Here is a 12174-nt window from a genome sequence, read left to right as displayed (position 1 = left end):
GTTTCAACCTACAAAATAATATTAATGATAATGTTTAATAATTGAATGTGTAATAATAGATTTCTTATACACCTGACTATAATCCAATAAAATCCCTGACAGTGCAAGTGTACCTACAAAAAATGATGTTTTGATGGCGTAATGTCACGACTCATCTGCCGTGTGACTCGGGACCAGGGGCTCCTTCCCTGTCCCTAACACTAGGTGGTGCCCTAGTTTGCTCTATTCCCCAAGATACTTCTGAAGGTGAAGATGCCGAGGCCATCACCCTTGCCTTATGTCCTGAATCATCCCTCCGTCTGTTCCTTTCCCCCACCCAGGGAAGAGGGGAGCTGTTGGGCACCGCAGTACACCAACCGGACGAACAAGGCAACACAAACAAGGGGAAAATACCAGGCATACAAATATTCACTCACATGTATCAGGGGAATGCATTGGGGAATGGAGGATGGTGAAGAGTAAGAGGAAGGAAGGGAATTATCACACTTAACCCACGCAACAGTCACAAATAACTCCTTCAAACACCTTCTCATATAATCACCAAAAATACCTCTCCTCCAAGCCAGGCAGCATAAGCTAGCTCTGGCCATGTGTGTCAGTCAGGGCGCATATTATATAGGGGATAGGAGTGGCTAACAGATCTCAGCTGAGAGCTTAAACTCCCAGGGCTCCAAACATGGCCGATTAACCCCTATTTTGCCAAAAGGAATAAACACCATGTAAAAAGAAGGGGAAGTGCTTCTTTTCAGCGCAGGAGTAGAAGCAATGAGACACTGCGGTCTTCTGGCTCCTCTCTGTTGCGTTAACCCCGTGACACATAGGATGTTCATACCAAATATTGATTTGATTTAGATTTCTCTTTTGTTTATTCATTTAGTGTTTTGTTACTTTTAAAAATCATTGCTAGCATTTGTACACACCTGCTTAAAACCCACACGCACACACGTACACACTCACACCCACACATTTGAAGAACTTTGTGCAGATGTTGTAAATAGTATTTTACAATCAGTATGCATTGTTGCATTCATCATTTCAGTTTTGCTTGGTGGTAAAATTGCAGAAATCATATTATAAGCCTTGGCTGAAATAAAATTACAAAAGTTTTCATTTGAAAATGTTACTTTTATATCTTAGGCTCAATGAATCAGTTTTCAAACCACTCAGATACAGATGTGTCAGTAAAATGAATGGGTTCAGAATATAGCAACGGGATCCTTGCTATAACTCTTTCCTTACTCAAAATTATAATCTGAATGTGGAACCTTGGACTATGCTTAGCACCTGTGATGCGTGCAAATAATCTTTTATTTCATTCCAAACCAACTGTTCTCATCTGTCCGTCCAAAATGCAAGAGCGAGAAGAATAAAAGCAGAGCTCATTTTTATGTCATTTGTATTTTATGTTGACCTAGCTTGGAAGAAAATATCAATTTGATGCAGAAGCTTTAAATCACCTAAACCTTATCATAAAGTCGACCACAGATGGATGTTGTGACTTGTTCATTTTCAGTTTTATGATCGTTTTAAACTTGTTTTTGAAAGATCATATTTGTTTCTTAAAAAGAAAAAAAGACTTAAAAAGGCTCGCAGCCAAGGTTACCATGTGACACCAATTGCCAAGATTATCTCCCAAAATACAGAAAATACATAGCATATCAAGAACCCTGTCTTTGTGAAACAGTAAAACAATCCATTTTCTGTAGCTTTATTAAATGACTGTTTCATGATACAATAGAACTTTGCTCTGGTTATAGGATCCATTATCTACTCAAGCCAACTGATACACTTCACATTTTAAAAGGAATACTTTATCAGAAAATAACATATTTTTAAATCAGGTTTTTGTGATACACATATTTTTAAACATTTTTTGTAATTTTTTTTTAATTATTTTAAATTACAAATAAAAATGACTAATCCTGCCATTTTCTCACTGGCCATTAATGGCTTTTTCAGATTTAAACTAAACTAGCTGAAGAGCCCGGCTTTGCCTGGGCATAGTAAATATTTGTGGTTAGTTATAGCACCTCACTTCTCTTATTTTCCCATCACGCCTCTCATTTTCCCAATCACATCTTTCATTTTCCCCCTCACAGCTCTCATTTTCTCCCTCACACCTCTCATTTTCTCCCTCACTCCTCTCATTCCCCCCTAACACTTGTCATTTCGACCTCACATCTGTCATTTTCCGATCACTCCACTATTTTCCCTCACTCTTCTCATTTTGCACTCACACCTTTTCATTTTCACCTCACACCTCTCATTTTCACCTCAGTATATACATGTTTGTCATCTCCCTTATATATAGTATACACCTGTATGTCATCTCCTGTATATAGTATATACCTGTATGTCATCTCCCCTGTATATAGTATATACCTGCTGTGTGTCATCTCCCCTGTATATAGTATATACCTGTATGTCATCTCCTCCCATATATAGTATATACCTGTATGTCATCTCCTCCTATATATAATATATACGTGTATGTCATCTCCTCCTATATATAGTATATACCTGTGTGTCATCTCCTTCTATATATAGTATATACCTGTATGTCATCTCCTCCTGTATATAGTATATACCTGTGTGTCATCTCCCCTGTATATAGTATATATCTGTAGGTAATCTGCTCCTGTATATAGTATATACCTGTGTGTCATCTCCTCCTGTATATAGTATATACCTGTATGTCATCTCCTCCTGTATATAGTATGTACCTGTATGTCATCTCCGCCTCTATATAGTATATACCTGTGTGTCATCTCTCCTGTATATAGTATATATCTGTGTGTCATCTCCCCTGTATATAGTATATACCTGTGTGATCTCCTGTATTAGACCTCGTTAACACGTTATTTACTCATTATTTTTACCTCAGTATTTGTAAGATAAATTGGCAGCCTGATAAATCCTCAGCCAACAGGAAGCCCTCCCCCTGGCAGTATATATTAGCTCACACATACACATAATAGACAGGTCATGTGACTGACAGCTGCTGTATTTCCTATATGGTACATTTGTTGCTCTTGTAGTTTGTCTGCTTATTAATCAGATTTTTATTTTTGAAGGCTAATACCAGACTTGTGTGTGTTTTAGGGCGAGTTTCGTTTGTCAAGTTGTGTGTGTTGAGTTGTGTGTGGCGACATGCATGTAGCGACTTTTGTGAGATGAGTTTTGTGTGGCAACATGCGTGTAGCAACTTTTTGTGTGTGACAGGTTAGTGTAGCAAGTTGTGTGCAGCAAGTTTTGCGCATGGCGAGTTTTGCGCATAGTGAGTTTTATGTCTAGTGCCTTTTGAGTATGTGCAAGTTTTGTGTGAGGCAACTTTTGCATGTGTTGCAAATTTTGTGCATGTTGCAATTTTTCCGCGTGTGCAAGTTTTGCGTGTGGCGAGTTTTCCATGAGGTGAGTTTTGCACTTGTGGCGAGTTTTGCGTGAGCCTAGTTTTTGCATGTGGCGAGTTTTGCGCGTGGCGAGTTTTGAGCGGCGACTTTTGTGTTTCGACTTTTATGTGGCGAGGTTGGTGTATGTGTGGTGAAATGTGTGCTGAGGGTGGTATATGTGTTCAAGCACGTGGTAGTGTGTGGCGCATTTTGTGTGTGTGTTCATATCCCCGTGTGTGGTGAGTATCCCATGTCGGGGCCCCACCTTAGCAACTGATCGGTATATACTCTTTTGCGCCATCGTTCTCATTCTTTAAGTCCCCCTTGTTCACATCTGGCAGCTGTCAATTTGCCTCCAACACTTTTCCTTTCACTTTTCCCCATTATGTAGATAGGGGAAAAATAGATTGGTGAATTGGAAAGCGCGGAGTTAAAATTTCACCTCAGAACATAGCCTATGGCGCTCTCAGGGTCCAGACGTGTGACTGTGCAAAATTTTGTGGCTGTAGCTGCGACGCCTCCAACACTTTTCCTTTCACTTTTTTCCCCATTATGTAGATAGGGGCAACATTGTTTGGTGAATTGGAAAGCGCATGGTTAAAATTTCACCTCACAACGTAGGCTATGACGCTCTCAGGGTCCAGACGTGTGACTGTGCAAAATTTTGTTTCTGTAGCTGCGACGCCTCCAACACTTTTCCTTTCACTTTTTTCCCCATTATGTAGATAGGGGCAAAATTGTTTGGTGAATTGGAAAGCGCGGGGTTAAAATTTCACCTCTGAACATAGCCTATGACGCTCTCAGGGTCCAGACGTGTGACTGTGCAAAATTTTGTTGCTGTAGCTGCGACGCTTCCAACACTTTTCCTTTCACTTTTTTCCCCATTATGTAGATAGGGGCCAAATTGTTTGGTGAATTGGAACGCGCGGGGTTAAAATTTCGCCTCACGACATAGCCTATGACGCTCTCGGGGTCCAGACGTGTGACTGTGCAAAATTTTGTGGCTGTAGCTGCGACGGTGCAGATGCCAATCCCGGACATACACACATACACACACACACACATTCAGCTTTATATAGTAGATGTCCATAGAGAGTTTATAGCAGGCTCCTTACAACTGAAGTCAGGATTACAATGACAACTAACACCTCTATACACAGCTGACAACCCAGGATCCACCAATCACAATAGGCAATGACAGAGCTCCCCCTGATCCCACCTCCCTTTAAACTTTTAAAGTGACCTTTGCACTTGCTCATTAGATGCTTGAATACAAAAGATTTCCTGAAATTGGAAAGTAGAGTCTAAAAAGCTCCAGTAGCCAGTGTGAAAATTACAAGGTCAAGTGAGATTGATTGTCCAACTATAGAATTCAAGGAAGTCCTGGCACTCACATACTGATGATACTAATCAGGCTATTTATCCAATAAACACATAAATTGAATTAGGACATGTTTCAGCCCATCCCAGGCTTTCATCAACATGAAATGTGTCTTAATTGGATCTATGTGTTTTTTGGATTAATAGCCTGATTCATCAGTATGCGAGTGTCAGGACCTCATTGAATTCTATACATTGCATTTTCCTTGAGTATCAGTTCACACAGAGTGCTGAACCACCTGTGAGATATGGGAAAATGATATGATTTTGATATCTGATAGAATTCCCTGTCAGATGCTGCGGCCCAAAAATACTTGCTCCAAACTCAGCCTGCATCCTTGGCATTCCCCCAGGCCAAAAGGCAAGTCAAATACACGTTATACAATGGGACCTCATAATCCAGCGAAGTCATTTCCTTGGACAGAGCAGATCAATGTTCTTTAATGCTTCTTTAATTAGCCCAAGCAAATAGGCATTTGAAGCTCTATCCAGGGGGGCCCGAAATGCATAGACCCTGTGCCTCCTAGCACCAAGTTCACAATTATCACAGGGGTGTGAATTCTTGTGCAGGACCAGCCAACTGGACTCCTTTGTTTGACTCAGGCAGACATTGTGGAACTACAAATCCCAAACCAGCACAAGTCTCTGAGATATTGAAACTGGAAAATAACCTATAATAACAGAATGCAATATCTCTGAGCATAGCCGAGCACATAATCAGAATCAGCATTCCTTACCGCACACGCCCGTCCCCTGCAGCCACCTGTAGAACTCTGCGCTATTGAATTATAAAGCATAGCTACCAGGAATTACATACGGTAAGTATATTAGAGTGATATCACACAAAATAGTTAATAAATAACATTCCCTACATGACTACTTTACATCAGCACAATTTTTGAAACATAGGTTTTTTTTTAGGAAATTATAAGGGTTAAAAGTTGACCAGTGATTTCTCATTTTTATAACAAAATTAGCAAAATCATTTTTTAGGGACCACCTCATATTTGAAGTGACATTAAGGGGCCTATATGACAGAAAATACCCAAAAGTGACACCATTCTAAAACCTTCACCCCTCACGGTGCTCAAAACCACATTCATGAACTTTATCAACCCTTCAGGTGCTTCACAGGAATTTTTGGAATGTGGAAGGAAAAAATAAACATTTGCTTTTCTTTCACAAAGATTTTCACTTACACTTATTTTTTTTTCACTTTTGCAAGGGTAGCAGGAGAAATGGACCATACAATTTGTTTTGCAATTTCTCCTGGGCATGCCTATATCCCTTATGTGTGGGAAAGCCACTGTTTGTGCGCATGGCAGGGCTCGGAAGGGAAGGAGCACCATTTCACTTTTTGAATGTAAAATTTGCTGGCATAATTAGCGGACACCATGTCTTGTTTGGAGAGCCCCTGATGTGCATAAACAGTGGAAACCCCCAACAAGTGACACCATTTTGGAAACCAGACCCCTTGGGGAACTTATCTAGATGTGTATTGAGCACCTTGAACCCACAGGTGCTTCACAGAAGTTTATAATGTTAAGCTGTGAAAATAACAAATTCACATTTTTCCCAGAAAAATCTTTTTTAGCTCCAAATTGAGTATTTTTACAAGGGAAACAGGAGAAAATAGACCCCAAAATTTTCTGTGCAATTTCTCCTTAGTTCACCAATACTGCACGTCGTCGAAAACTACTTTTGAGGCATAGTACAAAGCTCAGAAGGGAAGAAACACCATACTACAGTGCAAATTTTGCTGTGTAATGTGCTGCTGCAGTGCAGTATAGTACAACCTCCACCAGGGGGTGCTGGTGAGAGAAGAGAGGTTGTACAAACAGCATAGCAACAATGAACAGCAGCACAGGTGCCACAGGTAATGAAAGAGAAGTCAGACAAGCCAAGGTCATACACAGAGAGGTCAGCGCAGTACATAGGGGCAGTCAGAAGAATAGTCAGGGACAAGCAAGAAATCAGAGCCTACCGGTAACATGGTAACCAAAACATGAGATGCAAGACGAAGTCTGGGTACAAGCCAGAGTCGAAGCCAGATGGGGAGCGTGGTATCAGAGACGGAAAACAAGGAGCGAAGTCCAGAGATCAGATCGAGTCATACATGGGTACAGGCAGTCAGAGGCACAAGGATCACTAATACAAGTAAACAGGTCAGGGGCTCAAGCCAGAGAGCATGAACTATAGCTGAAACTGTCCACAGGCTGCAGAGGACTGAAATAGCCCAGCCAGCTTCAAAGCGAGGCAGAGGGGATTAACTCCCACATGACCAGTCCAGAGACAAGGCAGCTGAAAACAAACTCAGGACTGGATCATGACATGCTGCACTTATTTGAGGGTGCCATGTTTCATTGGCAGAAACCCTGAGGTGCCAACACAGTGACCCCATTTTACAAACTAAACCTCTCAATGAATTCAGACTTTTATACCATTGAGCAGTGAAGATAAAATAATTTACATTTTTACCACCAAGATTGTGTGTTAGCTCCAAGTTTTACATTTTTATACTTGGAAATGGTTAAAAATGGCACCAAAATTTGTCCCATCATTTCTATCAACGTGGCAATACCACTTATGGTGGTTGTACAGTACTACTTAGCCATATGGAGAAACTCGGGAGGGACGGAGCACTATTTGCCTCCTGCAGCACAGATTTTCCTAAAATAGTTTGTGGATTCCATATAAAGAGCCCCTAAGTGCTAGAAAAGCAGAACCCCCTCCCTCCCGAAGTGACCCCATTTTGGAAATTATAACCCTTTGAGAATTTATCTACAGATGTAGTGACGATTTTGACTCCATGGGTGTTTTCCAGAAACAAGCAGCAGTGGATGTTGCTGATTGAAAATTGCAAACTGCTGTTGTAGTGACCAGTACATCGTAGGGACCAGTACGTTATGTCCAGCTCATACTTCTGGAGACACGCACCTGTAAATTAAGCTGGCTCCCATCACTACAGAAATGTCAAACATGTGGGGCTAAATGTGGTTTAGACACACTGGGGCTCAGAAGGGAGGGAGGACATTTGGATTTGGGAGTGGAGAATTTGCTGAATTTCTTTTTGGGGGAAAGGAGCCATTTAGCTTTTCCAGAGCCTTTGTGCTACCAGTAACGTGGAAGCCCCCTATATTTCTGTTAACAGATGATGGACCTGAGTAAGGGCTTGCTTTTTTGTTGATTGAGTTGAAGCTTTTATTAGGAACATTTTACATAACATTTATGATCACATTTATCTGGCACTCTACGCTGAGTACTTACATCTGGGTTTCCATCTAAATCTCCTAATGACGTGACAGATGAAACCCCAATGGATTTATTCACTATAATGAAGCAGCATAGTTACCCTGAACTATGTCTGGTCTCTGTTCTACGGTGTCCTACTTTTCAGAAGTGCACAAAACTGAGGTTGACGGCACTTTTATGCAATCCTAAAAAGATGGACACCGCTGGATCACAGGTCAGACAGCATCCACAGTACCTTCATCTGCCTCATTATAGGGAATCTTCCACCGGAGTTTCATCTGAATCACGTGTTTTAGAGATTTACACAGAAACCCCTGTGTCAGCGCTCAGAGCAGAGATCAGGATAAATGCACCGAGCTCGATCTTTGGGAGAGAGAATGAAAAAACTAACAGCATGTGGAGAATTAGTTTTATTTACTTTTTACGCCATTCCGGTATAAGTGATTAAGTGACTTTATTCTTCGGGTCGGTGCGATTGCAACAATATCAGATTTATATTAGGTTTTTATATTTGGCTGCTGTTACACACTAAAAGATGCTTTTTATTGCAAAAAGTAGTTTTTGCATCACCATATTTGAAGAGCTATATTTTTTTCCATATTTTGGCCAACAGAGTCATGTGACATTTTTATTGGTACCATTTTCGAGCACATGAGATTTTTTGATCGCTTTCTATTCTAATTTTTAGGAGGCAATGAAGAAAAACCAGCAATTTAAGAATTCCTTTTTTTCTTTTTTATACCGCCGTTCCGCGTTTGGTAAAGTTGGTAAGGCAGCTTTATTCTTCAGGTCATTAAAATTACAGCGATACCCAATTTATATATTTTCTATTTTTAAACGCTTTTACACAATAAAAACTATTTTATAGGAAAAATTTGTATTTTTGCATCGCTTTATTCTGAGAGCTATAACTTTTTAATTTTTCTGCTGATTGAGCTGTATGGCAGCTTCTTTTTTTGGTGGGACAAGATGCTGTTTTCAGCTGTACCATTTTTATTTACATTCATTTTTTTTATGGCTTTTTATTGTACTTTTTGTTCAGCAGTATGATGATAAAGCATTGTTTTTTGCCTAATTTTTTATCTTTTTTTTATGGTGTTCACTGAAGGAGTTATGGGCGTTTCTGAACACGGTGATACCAAGGGGTTACGGGTCGTTACAGACATGGCGATACCAAATATGTGAACTTTTATTGTTTATTTTTTTATTTACATAAATAAATGTAATTATTGGAAAAGTATTTTTTTTCTTTATTTGGGGACTTAAAAAAAAATATATTTTTACACTTTTTTTTTAACTTCTTTACATTGTCCCAGTATGGGACATTACTGTATATCATCAGATCACTGATCTAATGTTCTGCAATGCATCTGCATTGCAGGGCATCAGAGCAGTGTCTGACAGGCATGGAGGAGGCGTCTCAAGTCCTGCTCTGAGCAGGCACTGACACGCCACCTTCCTTGAAGTATCCCGTGGCCATCTTGTGTCTGGAAGACTCAGCGCTATTCTCCTCTATTTCACTGTCTCTACTGATAGCAGCATCAGAGGGGTTAAATGCCTGGGATCATGCTTGCATCGATCGTGGGTGTTGCTGCGGGGTGTCAGCTATCACACAGAGCTGACAACTGCACACGATCAATGTGGCACTCAGCATGAGGCACATATACTGATGTTTGCGGGAATGGAGCTCCTGCAGAGCAGTACATGTATGACCCCTCTCGGGAAGGGGTTAATAGTGTATATGATATAAAAGGCAGAAAAAATTGTAACAAGTAAAGATGTTTGGAGAATGATGGAAGTTCTCTCAGTTGGATCCAGGTAAATGAGGACATGGAAAAAGCCTACAGAAATCCAACAGCCTGACCAAGTACCCATGGGTAACTTACGGGTTTGACCCCATTTCTCTAAAACTGCATTGATTTTGTATCTACCTTTTACAGTCCAAATGAATAACTCCCTAATATCTGTTTTGATATTAAAAGTGCATTTACACTACGGGATCATAGACAACGAGCGTCCCTAGGAATACTTATTTACATGCAGTGTAATTAGACTGCCGATCAACCGATGAAAATGATAAAACTCTTGTAATTAGGAGAAAGGATCCTTTCGTTTGCATCGTTCTTTGCTGTACATGATCCTGTGTAACTAGGATCTGTGCTGCTGAGTACAATGGCAGCCTATATGTCCTGAATGATCTATTACAGATTATTCAGTGTGTATCTCAAGAGAGGTCTGCTTGTGTAAACGCAATATTAAACTACCGATGATCACCAAAACAGTGATGGATTGGTGGTTATTTAGTGCTGGTCTTCTAGGGTAAAAGGTTCTTTCCTCTTCATGGTGATTATTGTGACAAAATCTAGGAAGTATATTTGTAATAGACATCAATATTTGATTAGTGAGCATCTGTCCATGAGAGTTGCATACTCTTAAGGCTCACTCACACGAGTGAATAAATTGGATGAGTGCAATCAGCTAAAAAATTGTATAGCACTCAGACCAGTGTTACTCTATGGGGCAGTGCAGGACTGCTGTTATTTTCTCATGCCGATTTGGCACGCACCTATACGGCTGGAGTCACACTTGTGTATAGCATCGGATGTGATATACTAATGACCCGTGGCTCCAGCTCCTGCGAGCGCGAGCCGAGTGTCAGTGCTCTATGCTCCAATCCTCTGGCATTGGAGAATCATAGCACAGGTGCGGAGGAGACAGAGAAATTCATTTCAACTCCTCCATTGCCGGCATCTGCGGGAATCACACTGCACTCCGATAACATTGGATGTTTCACACGAACCCATTGACTTGTATGGGTGCTCGCGATCCGATTCTTGCAGCCATTTGCAGCATGCTGAATTGCCATGAGAAAATAATCACAGATGTGCACTGCCCCATAAAATAACACAGGGCCGAGTGCAATCCGATTTTTTATCAGATTGCACTCATCCGATTTATTCACTCATGTGAGCGAGCCCTAAAGATAGGTTCACAAGACTGATTCCTACACATACGTCAAAAATGGACCAATTATTCTGATCAGAGTTTGATCAGAGTGGCATCAGTTTTTCTTGTACATGGAAAGAAAAGAAACGTTTCTCCATCTTGTACTTTCTGTCAGTCCACACTGGTAATTTTGATCCAATCAAGCCCTTTCATCAAAATCGGATAAATCTCCAATGTTTTCTGCAGACAACTCGGTCCGAGTAAAAAGTTGAATATGTGTACAGCCTTATAAAATATCATCAGAACAAGAACTATCCCTGAAAACAATGTATAGCACTTGTGCGAGAAAATCAGTCATGTGCACAAGCTCTTCAAGGGATGAGCTGCAGTACCACACAGCTTTCGATATGCCTATGTAAATTGGAGTGCTATGACCTCTTCATTGTGCTCATAGGAAGGTGTCACGGAGGGCGAAACAATCTCTAATCTCAAAAAAATGGCCTACCTACAGGTCATCAATGACAAAGTGCCAAACAGTCCTTTTTAACTAAATTTATGCTGTATAAACCAAAAAAAATCTTTAAAATGAAACAATTAATGGAAAAATATTTTTTTCTTTTTTACTTATTTGAAGGTGAATCAAAAATAAAGGCTGATTATTCCCATCCATCATTCATTCGCAAATAAGTTGTTCTCATGTACATGAATCCTGTTAGCGCTTTAATTTATTGCACCTGCCTATTGAATGTGACAGAATCTCAAAAAAATCTAGCGAGAGAAAGAAATCAACAAAAAGACATAAAAGCCAAAGAAATATGTAGCTATAAATGCAGAGTGTTTCTGTATCTCTGGGAACGAAGGAATAAAAATTCACGCTCCGTACTAATTAATCAGTGGTGCAATATCAATGTATCAATTATATGTTGGTTTATTGTGACATGTGTAGCTGATGCCATGGGTCTAGTTAAAAAGAGAAGAAGGCAGCATGCTTTCATCACAAGTAAAATAAACCAGCATGTAATTGATAACTTGATTTTCCTGCACTGATTAATTAGAAAAGAGGTTTCTCATTGGCTTTTTGTCCTATTCACCAGATGGTGAGAGTAGAACCGCAGCGAATAAACTGTATTCCATGCCCTATTACACTCCGTGCAAACTCTGCAAATTAGAATAATATTTGCTTTGTGCAGTTAGAGAATATTTGTAA

At 40.2% G+C, this 12174-nt stretch overlaps 1 protein-coding gene across 1 annotated transcript in view; it reads right to left on the bottom strand.

Annotated features, from left to right (window-relative positions):
- LOC138643322 (contactin-associated protein-like 2) overlaps window positions 1–12174 on the bottom strand; it is a 342436-nt gene that overhangs the window by 129885 nt on the left and 200377 nt on the right. The window lies entirely within an intron of this gene.

Source organism: Ranitomeya imitator, chromosome 6 (genome assembly GCF_032444005.1).
Source record: "Ranitomeya imitator isolate aRanImi1 chromosome 6, aRanImi1.pri, whole genome shotgun sequence".
Classification (NCBI taxonomy): domain Eukaryota; kingdom Metazoa; phylum Chordata; class Amphibia; order Anura; family Dendrobatidae; genus Ranitomeya; species Ranitomeya imitator.
Note: the sequence above shows the minus strand (reverse complement) of the source record. Positions and strands in the feature narration are given on the sequence as shown.